General features: G+C 39.9%; 1 long non-coding RNA gene across 1 annotated transcript; it reads right to left on the bottom strand.

The window, feature by feature from the left end:
- Window positions 1-12,959: 12,959 nt before the first annotated feature.
- On the bottom strand, window positions 12,960-15,065 carry LOC107816324 (uncharacterized). Its single transcript, XR_001654913.2, has 2 exons — window positions 14,931-15,065; window positions 12,960-14,361 (listed from the first exon to the last, which is right to left on the bottom strand). It is a non-coding gene; the product is annotated as an uncharacterized LOC107816324 (long non-coding RNA).
- Between the last annotated feature and the right edge of the window lie 5,304 nt (window positions 15,066-20,369).

The raw sequence follows: 20,369 nt of genomic DNA, 5'->3' as shown, positions 1-20,369 counted from the left end.
AAGGCTACCATTCTGCCTTCTGAGACTAAGCACTGTCTCCATCTGCATTCTCTGCATTGCATAAGGCTACCATTCTGCCTTCTGAGGTTAAGCTCTACCTCCATCTGTATTCTCTGCATTGCATGAGGCTACCATTCTGCCTTCCGAGACTAAGCACTGTCTCCATCTGCATTCTCTGCATTGCATAAGGCTACCATTCTGCCTTCGGAGGTTAAGATCTACCTCCATCTGTGTTCTCTGCATTGCATAAGGCTACCATTCTGTCTTCCGAGGTTAAGCTCTACCTCCATTTGCATGGTTGAAAGATCGCTACCTTTACATTTGCATGGCTGAAATATCGCCGCTTTATTTACACTTGCATGGCTGAAATATCGCTGCTTTATTCACATTTGCATGGCTAAAATATTGCCACTTTATTCATACTAGCATGGTTGAAATATCGTCGCTTTATTTACGCTTGCATGGCTGAAAGATCGCCACCTCATTTATATCTGCATGGATGAAATATTGTCGCTTTATTCACACTAGCACAACTGAAAGATCACCACCTTCTGCATTGCATGGGCTGAAAGATCGCCAAATGCTGCATCTCATGGGCTGAAAGATGGCCAAATTATCCGAAGGCTTCATTGTTCGGAGGCACCATTTTCATAGCCCGAGAACGCCATGCCATAGCCCGAGGAATCTTTTTAATCTTTTGCATATCATTATTCAAAGTCATCATAGTTTGGAGGAATCATTCTCATAGCCCGAGAGCATCATTTCATGTCCTGCGAATCCTTTATCATACACTTCATGGCCCAGGACGACATGGTCTGAGGACGTTATCCTAACCGTCCAAAGACAACATTCATGGTCCGACGAGAAATTGCATCACGTTTAAATTTATGCACAATATATGCTTGTATTGCTTATTTGCAGGTAAACCAACGAGTAACGGCCATCTCAGCAGGAGCGATTCCGCTCCAGTTCCTACATCCCTATTAGGCCTTAACCATTCATCCCGACCTAAATATTGCGCCCGTTCTTGAAAAGGTCTTCATCGGCATACTCCACTGACGGATCCTGATCTACATATAGCCTGATTCCAATAAGACCAGGGATATGTAGGCAGCTCAGGAGCTAGAGCACGGCCAACCTCTTCAAACCATTTCGTTCGGTCAAAATTGGCCATCATATCTTTACCCGAGAACTCTTTCATCCTTCCCGGGTAAAGAGAGGCAGCTGTAGATACCCAATTTTTCCCTTTCCTTTTTAAAAACAAATATGCAAAATACCTTCAAAATATCCTATATATGCGTATATAAGTATATCCCAAGGTTACATTATTTTTCCTTAAGTTTGCAAAGATTTTTAAATCAATTTATTGCCCTATTTTATCAAGAAAAAAAACTCAATAATTATCCCCAAAATTATCATTTTTGGTGATTCATTTATTGGAGTCTCATGTTTATATTAAAATATAGCTAATATAGTTTTTACACATTTTTACAAATTTATTTGGTATTTTTTAAGGATAAAATTGTATAATAGCAATATTAGCCATTTTTAGGTTTAAATCCGTCTCGTATTTATGAAATGGGATTTTATATTTTTTTAATTTATAATTATATATTATAAATCATTTTAGTGCTTTTAATTTATTTTCAGAAACTTATTTATTATTTTTTATAAATTAAAGGGAAAAAGGGGGCTATTTAACTTATAGCTACATTTGGCCTAATTAAATCCAATACCCAGCCCAATTCCTAATCAGATTACCCAACCCAAGCCCAATTACCCCTACCCGACCCAAAACAATATTAAATCCTGGTCATTGATCTTTTAGATCAACGGACCTCATCCATCATCCATTCCCATTTTAATTCCAAACGACCCCCCAATACCCCTCTCATTTCCTCACTCGTCTCTATCTCTCTATCTCGAGTTCTCTCTAGAACCTTCCCTCTTCCCTTCCTCTTTGATGAGTTCCCTTCATCTTCTCCGGCCACCTTCTGACCTGAATCCATGGTAGTTTTCACCACCCACCGACCTCCTATGGCTCCTCACGTTTGGTTACTGAAGTTTCATGACTTGACCACGAAGAGCTGGGTCCAGACCTCTGTTGATTCAAGCTTTACGTCCATCTCCAACCTGCTCCGGCAAGCCATGTCTGTTTCGAGCCTGGCCTCGACTCCTCCCGCTTAGATCCAAGCCTTTCTCACCGTTTGGGTTCCTTTGAAAACCCTAGCTTTTGAGGTTTTTCTGATCTCTTTAGATCTGTTCCAGATCTATGCTTTCCCTAAACTTTTAAATGATTTTCTGATATTTTTTTCAAAAAGTTATGCTTTCAAAACCGTTATTTTTCGATCTAGGGTTTTTAGATGTCTATCTGATTTTCTTTTTCTCTTGTGTGTTTGTTCTACTATGTTTCTTCTACTGTGTTCTCGTTAAGCTTCTGCTACCATGTTCTTATCAGTTTCCTCTACCATGTGTTTTTTAGTTTCTTTACGGTGTTCTGATTAGTTTTCTTCTACTATATTTGTTATTAGTTTCTTCTACTATGTTTTCTTTGAGCTCTTCTACTATGTTTGTTATTAGTTTCTTTTACTATGTTTTGTTTGAGCTCTTCTATTGTTTTTCGCATGTTACTCTTCTACTATGTTTCTCATGAGTTTCTGTTACTAAAGGAACATGCTAAATGGTTCAGTTACGTTCTGAAACCTCTAAACCTATTTCAACTTGATTACTTGTCCTCTCATCTCTGCACTCGATTAATGGTAGAAACCCTAGAATTTGGGATTTCTTTCGAGTTTGGAAACCATTGGCTATGTGATTTGCTTGAAACTGGTTTTATTTCAAGAACCCTAACTCTTGTAGACCTATTTCAAGTCTCTGAACTGAGTTTTGAAATCTTTGTCTCTCATATGATTCTGACTTTTGCTAAACTCTTCTAAGGTCTTTTACACTGGACCTTTTGTATGCTATTTGATACTATCTATCTTCTACACTGCTAACCTATGTGACTATCATGATCCTGTAGTCTACTATCTACTTATTTTTTTGCAATTGCATGACACTTTCACTCTGTCCTAAATTCAGCCTCGCATGTCTGATACTTGTGTACTCTTTATATGTGCTGAACTTCCCTTCTAAAAGGCTTTCAAATTTTGATTAGTTTTAGACTAACTTCTGTATAGGTTTGATTGATTTCTTTCCTTGTTTGCTGATTTCCCTCTAACTCGATTTAAGTTAAAAAAATTCCTTAGCTTTTCTGACCTAATTCATTTATGGACCAATACTTACATAATCTCTGACCCTTTGATTTACTGCATACTGGGGGATCCTTACCTTATTTGTTTTAACCATGTATTTCAAAGTCCTTCCCTTAATTAAAACCTCTATGTAATTACCCCTAATTGCCTACTTTGCACAAGATGTTTATTTGATTTCTTTCCCTAAATAGCTATTACCGTTTAAGTCTGAATTCCTTGATTAAAGGAAGTCTTGTATTGATTGATTTTAATTGATATTCAGCTCCTTAATTGTTTTCTTACCTTGTTTCTGCCTGTTCTTCACACTATAAATACCTGCTCTTCATTGACACAAAGGGACCATCACTCATAGTCTTTCTGAACTTACACTTACGCTCGAAAGAAAATATTCTTTCTTGTTGCTTGTACGGTGGCCTATTTACAAGACCTATGGCTTACTTTTCTTTATTTCTTCTTTGAAAACTGGTGTGTCCTGATTTAAGATTTTTAGCATCACAACAATGTGTTTATTTACTGCTTTTGTATCCTTGTCTGTTTACTGCTTCTGTGTGTTTCAACACTACTGATCTCTTTCTGCCTGTTCTATTATGAATCCCAAACCCCTGCCCCCTATGTGTTTAAGATATGGTTTGAGGCATGGCAATACTACAATTTATTGTCCATGAATCATACCCGATCCCTTGGGATCCTAGCCTTTAAATAATGTGTTCTGGCAGGTTTGAGAGTATGCTAGCATCCTCCATGGCTGAGCATGCTTGAAGCTTGTCCTGGCCTAAGCAATAGTCTCTTCACAATTTCCCTACCCCTCTGAACTCTCTATGTGTGTTTATTAGTAGCTGTTTCCCTCTCATTTTCCCCTTTAGTAGTCTATTATGCAATTCCACACTTTCTTAGTCTTTAAGTTCTGCCCCCCTCTTGTGAGACTTGCCTTGGGACCCTTTGAGTTCCCTCTGAACTTGGATACTTGAGGGCTGGCCCTTCCACACTGCACTTGTCCTAATCTGATTATATATTTGGGTGTGAGCATTGCCCGGAGTCCCTTTGAGGCTTTTAAGGAACTTTGACACACTCAAATGGGAGAAAGGCTTTTGATCATGATCTCATGGAGTTGGTTTACCTCATATTTCAGACATGAAGTCTGAATCAGGCTCTCCTTGGTTGTAATTTTATTTTTCTGATGTATTTTTACTTTATTCTAGGCTGTAATAAATTTTTAATAAACTCTTAGGGATAGATAGTGAAGAGGGGGATAACTATATATGCAAAGGGTAGATATCATGCCTATAGGTATTTCTGAATTCTGCATTCTCACATAGATATCATGCCTATAGGTATTTTTGAATTCCGCATTTCTCACATAGATATCATGCCTATAGGTATTTCTGAATTCTGCATTTCTCACATAGATATCATGCCTATAGGTATTTCTGAATTCTGCATTCTCTCATATAGAAATCATGCCTATAGCTCCTTCTGAATCTTGTATATCCATTTTTTCATCTAGCAATCATGTTCATAGGTCTTAAACAATCAACTGCAATTAGATATCATGTTCATAGGTCTTAAACAAAATTCAGCACCTAGATATCATACATATAAGGTTTCTGTATTTTACCATGTCTATAAAAGGTTTAAAATCAACAACACATAGAAAGCATGTCTATAGGAACTATTAACTGAATCTGAATCGCTTCATTCATGTCTAGAGCTAAAACTAGTAATAACGAGTATCATCAGTGGCAGAACTTGTGACCTTCATAAAAACTTGTTTTCTTTAATGATATGACAACCTTTTTAACTAGTACGTATTCAGTTTATTATTGCTTTCTGAATTTAGTAGATACCATGCCTATATGATCCTTGTCCAACGCTTACGCAAGCCTTAGGGCGAAGTTATAAACTGAATTCGTGCTATTAACTACAACCAGCAGGCAGGCCTGATTCAGGTTTCTTATCTGAATCATGTAATAAATCAGTCTGCATCAACCTTTAAGTTCTTAATCAGACCATAAACAATATGTGATAGTCATGCTAATTATGTGCTTTCTTTGTTCAAGGAGGTATATTTGAGCCTTTTACTTGTTATGTGCTTTCCCCTAACTTGCTATACATATTTTCGTATGTCGCCTTAGAATTTTGCCTTTGAAACTACAAATAAGCCTAATATCCATCCCTCTTAGTATTAGTAGTCCTAAATGCCTCCGAGACTAATAGGATTGGGACAGGTAATATCATGCGATAAGTAAACAAGACCATTCCGCACTTTAATACCTTAACGGGGTGGGAAAGGGTAGATATGGATATGATGACCACGCGATAACGTTTCGTATAGCCCTTCACTGAGGAGTGATTACCAGATGTTGTGTGGGGTGATCCAAATTATTAATAAACCTAGGACCTCCCCTTTTCCCTTTGTTTCTTTGTTTCTTCTAAAGATTTCAAACTATTTCTTTTAAGAAAATCAGCTTCCTTTTAATTCTTTCCAATTTTATTTGTAACCAATATTTGAAAATCCCCTCTTATTTGAAGTTTTATTTGCCTACATGTTATTTGCACCTAAATTCACGACAATAGTCTGGCCAAGAACCACACTAGCGGATCCTAAGGGGTGCCTAACACCTTCCCCTTGGGATAATTTTAAGCCCTTAACCCAATCTCTGGTTACTCAAATCAAACCTTCTTGGTGTCCTAATGCATCTTAAACATTAGGTGGCGACTCTTCAATTCAAACCCAAATTCCAAAAAAGGGAATGAGTTGTCCTCCCAAATGTCATAAACCCGATTTCGTGAGAAAAAGGGGCACGACAGGATGCATACCCATGTGTCGGGGCAGTGAATGACTTGAAATGAGGTTTGTACAGTGCATGGTTCCGAGATTCAGTATCTTATTTTCGGTGGAGGAAAAGCAATTGGCCTATGAATGTCCATATTTGGGTAGGGGAAGTAACGAGACTTGGTATTTTCAAGCGTGTTGGAATTTTCATCTGCGATGTAGTGTCATCATCCTCGATTGTACGTGTTAAGTTCGTCGGGTGTTATGGTCTTCTGCAATTCGCCTTTGGGGCAAGATATTGTAAAATAATATTAGAGAAATGGATGTTAGATATCGCGGGGTGTGGTGGTTCAAGATTGAATCGGTATTTCTAATGTTGACGGCTCGAGAAAGATGATCTTCGAAAAGGTTTAAAGTTAGTAGCGATTTTTGGGTTCAAGTGCTACAAAAATAGATTTTATTTAAGGAAATTACTGAGCAGCAAAGGATGAGGAAGGACATGTGGGGAGTGTCGGGCGGTGGCTAAAATTTCTAGAATGTTAGGTATAAGAGGCAAAGGTCGAGTAGTCAATTAAAGGGGTGAGTTTTGCCAAAGTGGGAGAGTGACGGAGTTGCATATGGTCTTGGTGGTAGGATGACTATGCACGTTAAGGAGAGTTTGGAACGACTTAGGAGTTTTAGTGATTGGTGATTGGGGTCTACGAATTTAAATTGATATAACCGGAAGGAGCTGCTGGAAGTGAGGAAGGATACAACATAACTTTGAATTTGGAAGGATGTTGTCGTATATTTAATTGATGTCCACGAGGGGTGAATGGGATTGTGCAGTTAGGGAGTGAGCTCGGTCTCAGGATGGGTTATTGATGTTGTAATGATTGTACCCCGTGCAGCAGCGTTGGAAGATATTAACACGTAAATTTCATAGGTGGGTTATCTCTAGTGAGCAGATTGGCGGTCGCATGGTTGGCAAAGCTTCTGCGAAGAATTTTATTGGTTATACAATAAGAAGATCGGTCGTGCAAATGTGGTTGATGATTTTGAGTATAAAAAAGGGTTTTACAGAAAGATTCTGAGAATTATGGCGGTTGATTGCGTAAGGTTAAGTCAATAAGAGATAAAAAATCCTGGTAAATTCAAGAGTTGTGTAATAGTGGCTTCAGGCTAAGTGGGAGAGTCTCATCGCCTATGGTTGGGTTGCATGGTTACTTGCAAGGTTTCTGGTTATTAGCATATTAATGGGATATTTCAGCAACGGGAAAAGAGCATAAGTGATAATTTGAGCAAAAGAATTGTTAAAGGTATGCTATGGTTGGCCTTATTGGCTCATGCTCAGACTTGGGGAAGGACTAAGGATTTATGCCTTCTATAAGTACGGGTTTCAAGGGAAGTGATTCTGCCGGGTGCTTCGTCGAGGGGGTATGCATGTGCTAGAAGAATCATGGAGTTAATTACATTCGGGGCCAAGTCAGAGCGGGTGGCTCTCAACAACGGTCCTAGTGGATTTAGAGGGGCAAAATGTGGTGCCTAATGATTGCGAGCCTATAGGTACGGTTAAGAATCAAGCTTTGTAGCAGCTTATAAGAAGAGGCACAAAATGCTCTATGGTGTTTTGACTTGCAGTGTAGCATTTGGGAGGTATGAAATGGTTCGTGGAATTTGAGGCAGCATGGCCTCGTGATTCAAGGTCACTCGGGATGAGTGTGGATGGAGTGTGTTATGTGTTTAATGTAGTTATTATTATTTCTGAGGCAATCAAGGATAAATTGGAAGAAGATAGAATGGTTAGCCATAGTTGAATTGGCATATTGGTGGTAGTGATCAGTTCCTTCAGCGTGATCAAGTTATGCAAGGTATTTGTGGTGGTACGTACGAGGCCTGTCGGCTGCCGTAATTGATGTTATTCAGGAGTATTCTACTGTTATGGCCTGTTATGTGTAGGCGGATTCCAGAAGGGCTATGGTTGCTTAGACCACTACTTAGAGATTTGCATATTCTACGAATATGAGAATTCACATGTGTGTTGCTATGGTTCTCCTGAAGTGAGTTAAGTGAAAAGTTTTTAAATGATGAAGTGTTAATCTATTAGTGGTTCCGGAGTTATGATAAAAATCATGTTCTATCGTATATTGGCATGTTGGGTGCAGTGAGTGGTATAGAATTTGAAGTCAGGATCAAGGTTGCAGTTAGGCGTTGACAAGGATGTCACTAGCTCGGATGAGTAGGAGAGGAGTCTAGATATTTAAAGTAAGTTGGTATTGTCCTTAGCGTCACTTGAGATCGGTGTTTGGTGAAAAAGGCTTTGCATCCTGGTTAAGGATTCTTGATCGCTTTTTAGCGTTAGTGCTGCCGGTGGTTTGGATGTACATACCTGTTATCTATCACGGAAGGTTGTAGGAGCGTGCCCCATGGGAAGGTTGTATAAGTGTGGCATGTAGTCACTTGATTGATTGAAAAGTTAAACCAAGTATGAAGATTGTGGTGATATCGTTAATTTGGGAATTGATGCCTGGAGGGCACTTGATTTATTGGGTTGTGGACTGTGGATGATTACTCCGGTTATGATGGTTGTTCTTATGTGTTATGAGAAAAAGGGGAGTTATTATGGACTTTGGAAAGGTTATTAGCCTAGTTCAGTGCGATCAGAATCAGCTTGAGGTCTGTGGATGGATTTAAATGTGAATATGGGCTCTATATCAGGCCAGATGTGTTCATCTCAGTAATGCACTCCTTATGGAAAAGTAGTCAGTTTGTTATTTCGCCGTCAGTTATTTCATGTAATGATATATTGCGCCGTGTGAGTTATGAGACGGCTTGGTGAATTGCTTATGTGTTGAGGTTCCGCGTAGAGATGATGTTATATGAGCAAAATGGCTCTTGAGATTCAGATCATATATCGCACCTCAGTTGTGCTTGAGTTTTGTAGCTTATAGCGCTATATGTCCCCTTAGAGATGGTATTATGCACTTAGCGTGCTTGTGACCGATATTCGGTATTTTGTTGTAATGAGCAATTTAGCTCGATGTGCACCTCCTTAGGTGAATTTTATGTGTGAATCGGGTGGCACACCGCCATGGATATGTTGTTTGGATCGGGTTGCGCGCCGCAACAGTGTGATGTTGAATACAGTTTTCATACTTCATCTTATGTGTGTTTGTTTCCCATTTTCTGAGGAAAGTTCATATTAGTTGTGCGAGTTGAGTAGTCCCTTCCAGAGTTCGTTTTCTTTTTGTATTGTGTTCGAATTGGCAGCCTATTGGCGCATCATGGCATCATATGAGACTTTTGATCATGTCCGGGGTGGCCTATTGCTTGAGCAGTTCGTACTGGGTGAGACGAGATCATTGGATTTATGATCAGTGCAATTTGATTATATGAAGTATATTAAGGAGCTAAGACCATTATTTGGTTTAGAATGAGGTAATGGTTCTTGTCAGGAGTATAGACCCAATGATTTGTTGATTCAACAGTTGGTTATAAATTTCTACACATCTCCTCCATTGTGGCGGCATTGTAAGAGCTAGAGCAAGACCTATGTATGTCATGAGGTGCAATGGGAGCATCAGATTCATGGAATTTCGACTAAATGGATCAGAGAATATTATTTTGGTCCTATGAGTAAAGTGGTGCAAGGTGTGAATTCAGATAAGGTATGCAGTCATGTTTTGGTGTTGCGTGCAGTTATTGATTCGGTGAGCGTATGTTGGAACAGGATTGGCAGAGAATTCCGGATGTTGGAATTGGGCTCTAAGGCTTATTTGCCTAAGTGAAAAAGGGTATCTTCAGATTGATCGAGCTAGGGTGCCCAACTGAGTTATGGTAGCACGGGTAGGTGCTCGAGGTGTTAAACAGTGATCTCGGACAACTCCAGCACAGTTCTCAGCACGTTCGAGGACGAACGTATGTTTAAGTGGGAGAGAATGTAACAACTCAGCCAGTCGTTTTGAGCTCTAGCGCGTCGTTCAGCAGTTTGAGGCCATGAGCGCTTCACTTCAGGTATTATGACTTGTGCGCACAGTCGGAATTGAATTCCGGGAAGTTCGGAGTTGATTTGGAAAGAGAATTCTCATTACAAAAGCTTTAAGTTGAAAGAATTGACTAAGATTGGATTTTAGAGTAAACGACCTCGGAATCGGGATCTGAAGGTTCCAGTAGGTTCGTATGATAATTTCAGACTAGGGCGTACGCCCGGATTGGGTTTTAGATGACTCGGGAGCATTTTGGCACCTATTGTGGAAGTTAGTATTTTGTAAGAATTTCATAAGTTTGGGATTCCGAGTCTAGGAATAGCTCCGTATGGTGATTCTGGTTTTAGGAGCGTGATCAGAAGTGAATTCGGAGGTCCGTGGGTCATTTTGGAGTCATTTGGATAACGATAGAAATTTGAAGGCTTTATAGAAGTTTGATCGGAAGTGGACTTTTTGATATCGGAATCGGATTCCAATTCCAAAAGTTGGGGCAAGTCTGTAATGTCGAATATTACTTGTGTGCAAAATTTGAGGTCAATCAGACTTGATTTGATAGGTTTCGGCATCGAATGTAGAAGTTTGAAGTTCTAAAATTCATTTAAGCTTGGATTGGAGGTTGATTCATGATTTTAGCGATGTTTGATGTGATTTGAGACCTCGACAAGTCCTAATATGTTATGGGACTGGTTGGTATGATTGGACGGGGTCCCGGGGGCCTCGGGTGGATTTCGGGTGGTTAACGGATCGAAAATGGCATTTTGGAAAGGGCTGAAGTTGTTGGTTGCTGGTGTAACCGCACCTGCGAGACTAGGGCCGCAGGTGCGGAGCCGCAGAAGCGGACATGGACGGCTAGGGTGGGACCGCAGATGCGGTCGTTTTACCGCATATGCGGGACCACATCTGCATAGGAAAGGATGCATAAGCGAAATGTGCTGGGAGCCCTGGACCGCAGAAGCGGCGTTTGGTTTGCACCTGTGAGACCGCAGAAGCGGTCAAGAGACTGCAGGTGCGGAAAGGGCTGGAGGCAGTGGGTTGTTTTAAAGTCGGGATTTGGCCATTTTCTTTCATCTTTCTCTTGGCTTGTGCGATTCTTGGAGGGTTTCAAGAGGGGGTTTTCATCATCAGCGACAAGGTAAGCTAACCCCACCTATATTAAGTTAAATACATTGATTACGTGCGGATTTGAGCATGAAAATTTGGTAAAAACTTGGGGTTTGAGGGGAAACCTAGAAAATTCGTATTCTTGGAATTTGACCACGATTTTGGGTATAAATTAAGAGAAAATCATATATTTGAGTTCGTGAGTTCATGTGTAAACTTTATATTTGAAAAATTTCGGAATCCGGGCTCGTGGGCCCGAGGGCAATTTTGTCAACTTTTCGATCGGGGTTAGGAATTGTTATAAATTGGATTGTAATGAGTAATTGAACATATATTAATGGATTTGCATAATTATTGGCTAGTTTTGGGAGCATTGTGCATCGATTTGAGTCTTCGGAAGAGCATGGAATGCCGGTTATGGATCTTCGGAGCGAGGTGAGTTTCCTTTCTAACCTTGTAAGAGGGAATTGTCCTCGTAGGTGAAATAATTGGTTATGTGCTCCTATTTGTGGGGACTACGTACACATGAGGTAACGAGAGTCCGTGCGTAGCTACTATTATGTGTAAGTCCGAGTACTCTAGGACTCAAAAGCATGTTGTACTTGGAATACTTGTAACCTTGATGACCGTTTAAATTGCTTAAACCATATTGGATTAGTAAATGAATTTCTAAAAAGATTTAAACTTCATTTTCAAAAATCTTTAAAAGAGAATTGGCATTCCTTTGGATAATTGTTCCCTATTGACTTCTTGATTGACTGTCTGTGTGTGCTTAATTTCGGAGCGGGCCGAACGCCTCGGCAGATTAAATAGATGCATCTATGGTTCGCGTCATTCGACCCTCTGACAGTGCATAGTTTAAATATTGTTGGATCGGGTCGTACGTCCTCGGCATGATTTGTGCATGCTTGTATTGCTTGCCTTGAGATTTATTGATATTGATATTTGCTCTCCCCGACTTGAGATAATTGTTAATTAATGGATTATGAATCCGAAGACTTTTGATAAAAGGGGCTTTTACCTGATTCGTGACTTATTTGTTTTACTATTGTTCTTAATAAATCCGTGATTCATTGCATTAATAATATTACTATTGTACCACTAGTAAGTGTCGAAATTGACCTCTCGTCTCTACTTTTTCGAGATTAGAGGAGATACTCATTGGGTACACGTTGTTTTCGTACTCATACTACACTTGCAATGCATTTTTGTTGCACAGGTTCATATGTGGCTAGTGGCTTAGTGGCATAGCGGCAAGGTTGATACGGAAAATTAGGTGAGTTGCATTTATCGAGACGACCCGCAACCAACAGAGTCTCCTTCAGAGTATTGTATTGTATTTTCATTTCTGTCCTCTTGTATTCTGGATAGTCACTGTATTTTATTTCATTCACTGGTAGATGCTCATGCTCTTGTGACATCGGGTTCTGGGAGAATCATGGGGTATCTTGTATTAACTTCTTAACAATTATATTTGACTTAAAGCGATTATCTTTTACTGGTAAAATTGAAGGAAAATTATAGTTTTCAAAATTATTAAAACGAGAATTTAATTAAGTAGCTTGGTTGGCTTGCCTGACAGCGGTGTCCGACACCATCACGACCCTCAGTGGATTTTGGGTCGTGACACAAAGAAGGTTATCTTTTTGCCATTTAAGAATTAAGCGTACGAAAATTTGTACTCTTTATATTCATTCATTTTCCAAGTTTTTTTTTTTGTTTTTGATTCTACTTTAAGCTCTAAAGAAGATTGTCAAAGAGATCCATTGTCGAGAATTTTTTTTAGTTGAATTTATTTCCAAAATTCATTATACTGCGACAAACTACTACTACTAAGCTAGTAAACCAATGATACTACTAAGCAAATGCCAAAAATTAATAAGCTAATAATATTACTACTAACTATCTACCCGAGAGAACTTTCCTACCTCACATTTAAAGAGTGTAGTATTCTCAATGCACAATAAAAATAAAACTAGTAAGGGTGTAAAAAGGAAATCCCTGCCACTCAGAGCCGTCCATGAAGAACGCTCTATCCGGCTTCTCAGCCAACTCAAATCCATCATCAATAGCATCCTCATCATTCGTGGCATCATCCGCCTCCTCCTTAGCAGCGTCCTCATGAACAGATGACTCGAGAGTGTTTATTTCCTTCTCTGGAGGCACTCCTCAGCCAAACCCAATGCTAACCAACTGTTGTGCATGAATGTTGGGCAGAAATTGCTCATGAAACTAAGTCATAAAGCTTCATTCCGAGCATGATGCTCAATAGAAGTCAAAGTATCAGCTACGCCCTCATTTGCCCATGTATACTAGTGATGTCAGTAGCTCGCGGTTTTGCCAGAATAATGACGTCACAATCCAGATCCTCAAGACACTTTTTGAAGTCCTAAGTACTGGGTCAGTACATTGCCAAAGAACATCCTAGAGAGCTTGCCAGCTCTTGTCTACTCCATCTGCTCGCGCATCAAATAGCCCACATTCACGGGCTGCCCAATCATCAAGAAATAGACAAGGCACACACGCTCCCTCAAAATATATGTATCATGATCACACGGTAAAATTATTGTATTCACCAACTTCAAGCACACCTTTCACGGCCTTCAAAAAACTTCACATTTGGCATAGTACCATGCGTTCTCCCTTTTTTCTTATGCATCCACGCAACATTTGAATTGATAACACTTAAAGTGCATCTAATATCTTGATAAATAGGGTGTCCAATGAACTCATACAATATCACGCTAGGGAAATCATGATTGTTTAGAAATTTGCACAATGCACCAAGTGAAAATATAATCAACCTCCTGCGAATGGATACCAAATTCTCTGGGTCACCAACATGCCAAGAAGTGTAGAATTCTCTAATAATGCTCACATTTTCCTCTCTCAAATTTTTGAACACAAAGCCCCACTCCATATTATGCACGACTTCCCATATGTTGTTATACTTCGCACAAAGTATTCTCACCAATAGCCGTATTAGGGGTGTACTTGGCTGCGCGAAACTTCTTGTATCATGCCTTCCTGTAGGGTCGAACATGCTTGGTATCAAAGAGATATTACTTCTTTTCTTGCGACTGAGCTGGAGCTGATGTGGAGGCCGACTACTTCCCTTTTACCTTGCCACTAGATACAGCCTCAGTGTGATTCCTCTTTTTAGGTGGTGGTGTTGAAGTGGAGGTCTTAGCCTAAGGCAGAGCTTTGGTTTGATCCAAATACTTAGCCTTAGCTGCACTGGATTTTGGCGAACCATTTTTCAAAGTACCTGAATCAGTTTAGCGATCCAAGAAAGAGAGCATAAACGTGTCAGAATGGCCCCACACTTTAAAGAACATATGCTAACTAGATAATCACAAGTTACTCAGGTTTTATTTGTTTAAATTTAGCGCATTAGCATTAAAAAACTAGGGCGACACTAGGAACCACGAATTATATGTAACGCTTTCAACACTTACCCGACTTCATTGATCCACCCTACACTTAATTCTTATGCTAAGCATTTTCTCAAAATAGAATTATATCAATCTTGGAGATTCGGGCTCCAATGGGAACATGAATTTCCTTTGAGGCAATTCATCAAACACTTAGCATGAAAAATTTGTCTGTGAGTATTTTTGTGAGTGAGGAAATACCTCACCCTCCCAAATTGGCTTGGGAATTGAGCGTGAAACACCCCCCTTATCAATAATCAGAACAAGTAGGGGGGAAAAGGCTTGGGATCAATTTCACCATGTTCCACCATTGTAGAGCCATAACAAGCTAACAAGTATATGCTATATTTTTAATATCATAAAACAAGAGAGAAAAAGAAATACTAAGAGAGAATAAACTTACCGTGCTTATAAGGGGAATTTGTTGAGAGAAGAGGGGTGTGCGCGTGTGTGACTACGTTAATTTGTTGAGGGTGGAAGTGAGTTTAGAAGATAGAAGAGGCTTAAGTTTGTTTTAAGAGATGAAGGGAAAATCAGGGGGGGGGGGGGGTGGGGGTTCAGTCGAGTGAAATAAAAGATATGGGGTCGGTTTTGGTTTAAAAATAAAAGAAAAAGGGTCAAAGCTCTGTCAAACCTGTACGAGTAGTGAAGAAGTATAGAGCACTTTGGTTGGTTGTTAACCAACGGTAAGCATGGGAGAAAAAAAGATGCACAAACGAAAAAAGGCTAAAAAAAAGGACGAAGTAATTTCGTATATAAAGATATGGGTTTGCGGGTTTAGATCGAAATTGCAAATTAGTCCCGCATTAGTATCTGAAGTAGTCGAATAAAATTATAATATAATATAGTAAGGTTCGAGGCTCACTATCATAGGCGGATAAACAATCCTTTCCTTTGACACTGGTCCCGTAAACGAGTGAAAAATACCTTGTACAGTTTCCCCTTTCCCTTTCAGTCAGCCCAAGAGTTCAGTTCACTCGAAAGCGGGTAGCCATTAAGGAAAGCAGCTGTTGGATATTTGGTTTTAACCGGTTGCCCCACCCCTTATAGTAAGTACCGGTGAGAGACCCTCCTTGGCGTGGAAGGTCGCAAGATAAAAGAAAACTTTTCTTCTTAGCAGCTTTTTCAACCTACCCGAGGTAAGGAAGAGCTTGTGATATAGCTACACCTAATTAAAGACCGGTTAATGCAAGAACTATAAATAATGGACATTGGTCTGCCTATCATTGTCCATGTTGGGCTGACTCCGTTAGGCAAGTGTCAAGGGTCTTTGATTTCATGCTCCTGAAGATAGGAATCAAACGTGAGCTATCGTGTGTTCATACTCTGCTGCAGAATGGGGTCATTTCATGTATTTTTGTTTTGTTTTGAATAAAGAAGTTTCTTAAGACTGATTCCCCGTAGACCACCTTCTTGTGACTATGTTGAAGAATTCTTTCCCCCCTTTGAGTTCTCGAGTAACGAAATGATCTTGTTTTGTTCCTCGGTTGAAAAGAGATGTCTTGAGCAATCGGAGAAGCACTTTGGGAATTTTATATCCTTGTACCACTGAAGGGCTCTGGCTCTCTCAATCAAAGGATGGTCTCTATCAATCTCCTGGCCGAAGTCAGTGTTCAACTCCGCGGGGGATTCCAAGTCCAATCCGAGTATTCGCGCCTATGGACTCCCCTTTTGAAGGAAGCTTGCGAAGGGTTGAATGAGAGATAGAGCTTCGATCAAAAAGAATAAAATTGTATACTAGACCTTCCCTCACGGGAGAACCAAGCAAGGAATGCATTCCGAATGCTAAAAATTTTCGGTTCATTTTATTTACGATTTAAAAGATGCTAAAAAAACTAAAGATCTGAGCCATAGAATTTCTCAATTCTAACACAAGGTACTTATTAGATCGAATGTACTTATTCGATCTAATAGAATGATTTTGCCGTATCCAGACTAATACCAATCCAAGCCATTTCATGAATAAAATGTGACCAATTAACCAACCAACAAAACCACAGGAAAGGAATACAAACTATCTAGCCTTTCAAGCCCTACTAAGTAAAGGGGGATGAGTTGTTGGCTGCTTTAACCCCACTTCTGCTCAACATTTATCCTCTCACATACTTTCTCAAGCAGTGGAACACGTCTAGTTGGTCTCCTTCTTGGCATCAAGAGTCGTCAGTACTGAAAAGGCCCTGGCATTACCTTCGGGAAATCTAGGAGGACAGCTCGCCGAGCCTATGGTGGACGTCGGTTGGGTTGTCGACGATTACGACCATTCAAAGGCATTTTTCCATTAGCTGGAGTAGGAAGGGGGCTGACGTCGATAAGTTATGGCAGAAAGGTTGAGCGGAGGCAGGCAAGTTTGTAAAGTAGAGTTTTTCAGGATAAATAGTCGAGTTCAAAGGAGAGAGTTATCTCGCGCCACTAGGTTTTCTCTACCTAGCCCCTGGTCTTGCTTTCGGGTAGAGGTAGGCTCTTACAAGATGCAAGATGCTTAAAGCCTTTCGAGCTGTTGTCGCTCATTCTTTCGTTGTTGCTAGCTTGCGGTCATTCGTCTCTTTGTTGCTAGACGAGGCTTTTCCTTCGCTCATGTCGCTTGCCGGTCACCCTGATTCTTTATTGGTTGCCAGCCGGTCGCTAGTCCGCCTCACTCTTGATTGGTTTGAAGGCTTCTTTAGCAGCGTAAGCAAAAGACTGTTGAAAGTTGACGAAGGCTAGACAATGTATAGCACTCTGTCAGCGAAGCCCCTATACTGCCTAGTGTTGATTCGGCAATTTTTGTCTAGTAGGGAGCTTTATCATCTCAAAGAATAAGCGGATCTTAATCTTAAAGTCGTGGATCTCCTGATGGCGGCTAGCTGCTTTCTGCTCTCCTTATTAGTTTAGTGCCAACTCCGCTAGGTATAGGTAGGGAGTCTTCTACTTCCAGTAATTGTTCTTGCAGTTGTAGTAGTAGCTATAGTATCATCGAACGGGTTGGGTTGGTGTAGAAAGAACAAGGTCTAAAACTTACCTAGGGTCGGGTATGTGCGAGGGGCGGTATGAGCCTCCCACAGAATAGGGCGTGAGGGCACACTAACCACGATTGAACTGGCACTATGTGAGGTGAAATGCAGTTCTAGAACATGGTGGAATTGTCGCGCCCCCTTTTTTCCCTCCACGAAGAGTACGGGTTCCGACATTCATGGGGGTAGTAACTCATTTCCTTTTGGAAATTGGTATTTTTAAGAGTCGTCACCTAACGAATTATGGTGCGTTAGGGCACCTTGAGTGATTAACTCTTGGATTGGTTTGCATTACTAGAGATTTAGGGTAACAGCTTGAAATAACCTTGAGGTGAAGGTGTTAGGAACCCTCTCGGTCTACAACTGTGGGTCCCGGCCGAACTTATACTTGTGAATTAGTCCTTTAACAAATAAGTAGTTGAAACAAATAATTACAAATACAGCATGTTGGACATTGTATGACTCAGATAATAAGACAAAAGATTTGAACAAGTTGTGTACATAAAATAAAAGTTTTAATCAAAAGGAATTTGGGAAAGGAGGGGTCCTAGGTTGGTTAGCCTACAGGATCACCCCACGCAATGTTCGGTAAACAGTCCTCAATGAGGGGCTACACGTGACATTAGCGCGTAGTCATCATATCTTATTCTACCCAAGTCCCACCCCTTGGTCATAGCCTAAAACATTCAAGTAACCTTGACAATGTCCTATGCGTGCACTACCCATCCCTTCCTCGTGGCCCTGGAGGTATTTTAGGACCTCTAAATCTAGGTAGTTCTAGACAACCCCTAAGGTTTATAAGGAGAAAATATTAGGCGACATACAAGAACAAATAGGACTTTAGCACATAAGGCAGAAAAGAAGCAATTAGAGGCTCAGGTTTACCTCCGTAAATAATGCACATAAGCAAAACGACTCAAACACAAATAAGGGCAATATTATTAAACAAGATCCTAAGGCATGATGTCTAAGTGGATATCAAACATAGAGGATAGGCAGTTTTATTTTATGAGCTCAAAGTAGGGACCCTAATCAGTTTGCCTACTGATTTTAAGCCTGTCAGTCATTAAGCAGTAAACACAGAGGAGCCGTTTTCAGTTTTTATAAAAGTTGATTACCTAAGGCTTGCCTAGGCGTAGGGTAGTGCATAGTTATTACCAGAACCATTAGAAGTTCAGAAGTCGTTTGGCCTAAGAGCATGTTGTTCTAGGTGTTACAAAGATACGGGGTTATTACTAATTTGTTTAAAGCAGGATGATACTGTTTATATTCCTTTTCATGCATCAGTAGTTTAACTAGGCATAGCTGAGTGAGGGTGAACGAGGACCTAAACATGGTATCTAATATGCAAACATAAGGTATAGAGTGATTGATATGAAAGATTCCTAAAGCAGAATTTTCGAATGCACAACATAATTGCAGAATTTTCTAAGAGCAGGATTTCTAAATGCATAAAGGTTACAGCATTGTAGAGCATGCTGTCAAGTGTGCAGGAGTAGTAGTTCTTATTTTAATGCCCTTTATCCTAGAACAGGATCTCTGGATGATAGCAAGAATGTCGAAATGAGATGTTTAAACAGTATACATGAAATCTAAGAGCATGGTCTCTAATACATGATATGCTTTGTACATGTTGGTCCTAAACATGGATTCTATTGCGCATATAGGAAATGTAAACCTAAAGCATGGTTTCTACCCCTTTTACGTTTATAACATGCATAACTACCCTCCCATTTTCACTATCCATCCCCAATATTCGTTTACAACAAATTATTACAAACCAATATTTCATAAATTACATAAGTAGAAAAGAAAACAAGAAGTTACATTATAGGGAGCCTGAAAATAGGCCCAAATAATTTTCCCAAGCCTCCAATAGCCTCAAATGCCAAATTCCATAGACAATATCATTGACTAGGTGTGTCAGAGTTCCCTAAGGATCTCAAGGATCCCGGGTAGTGCTCGCACCTAGACTTTATAACCAGAACTGAGTAAGTGCAGTATAGAAGAGCCAGCTTTAGTGTATCAGAGTTCAGAGGGATCTCATAGGGATCCCAAAACAGTCATACACTGGAGGGACAGAACTTAAGGATCTAAGAGTGGAGTGAGAGTACTTGACATAATTATGAAAAGGTTTTAGCAGGAAAGTAGCGTAAAAAGAGACTTAGTTGAAATAATTTTGTAAACAAGAGAGTTGTTTCGTAAAACAACTTTTGAAAATAGTTGTGTAATTAAACAAATAGCAGGTCATTCAAACAAGTTCAGCAACACTCAAATAACAGTCCTTCACACAAGGGAATGTGAATTGGGGACACATAGAGCACATAGTATACAAGAACATAGCAGTTCTTGTGGGGGTTTAAGGGATTAGGGGATAGCTATTGGTACCAACACAGTAGGAATTCCAGAAACAATCATAGAATCAGCCATTTAAAGTGACATATCAGTTTGCATATCAAAACTGGATAACAAGTAGACAAGCATTCAAAACAAGGTATAATCATGTTGAGATAGACTACTATGGGGGAGGTAGAACATGTTCTGAAAGGCCCTACGAGGGTTAGACTAGCATGCTAGATGAAGCAGTAATGTAAACATGTCAATTACATGTTGAACAACAGAACCATAGATAGAAACAAATTAGAATCATGATAAAATGAAGCAGTAAAAGAAACATATTGGTTTTGGGACTTGAATTGAAATCAGAACATACCAGTAGAGAGATAGTAAACACAAAGTGTGGAATAGGAGAGCACAATAGTTAGCCTTGGCTTGCAGCCAGCTAACTCAGAATAATAACAAGTAACCAAAGAGAGAGAGAGCATAAAAGTTTTGAGTGTGAGATAGTTTTG

This window comes from Nicotiana tabacum, chromosome 3 (genome assembly GCF_000715075.1).
Source record: "Nicotiana tabacum cultivar K326 chromosome 3, ASM71507v2, whole genome shotgun sequence".
Taxonomy (NCBI): Eukaryota; Viridiplantae; Streptophyta; class Magnoliopsida; order Solanales; family Solanaceae; genus Nicotiana; species Nicotiana tabacum.
Note: the sequence above shows the minus strand (reverse complement) of the source record. Positions and strands in the feature narration are given on the sequence as shown.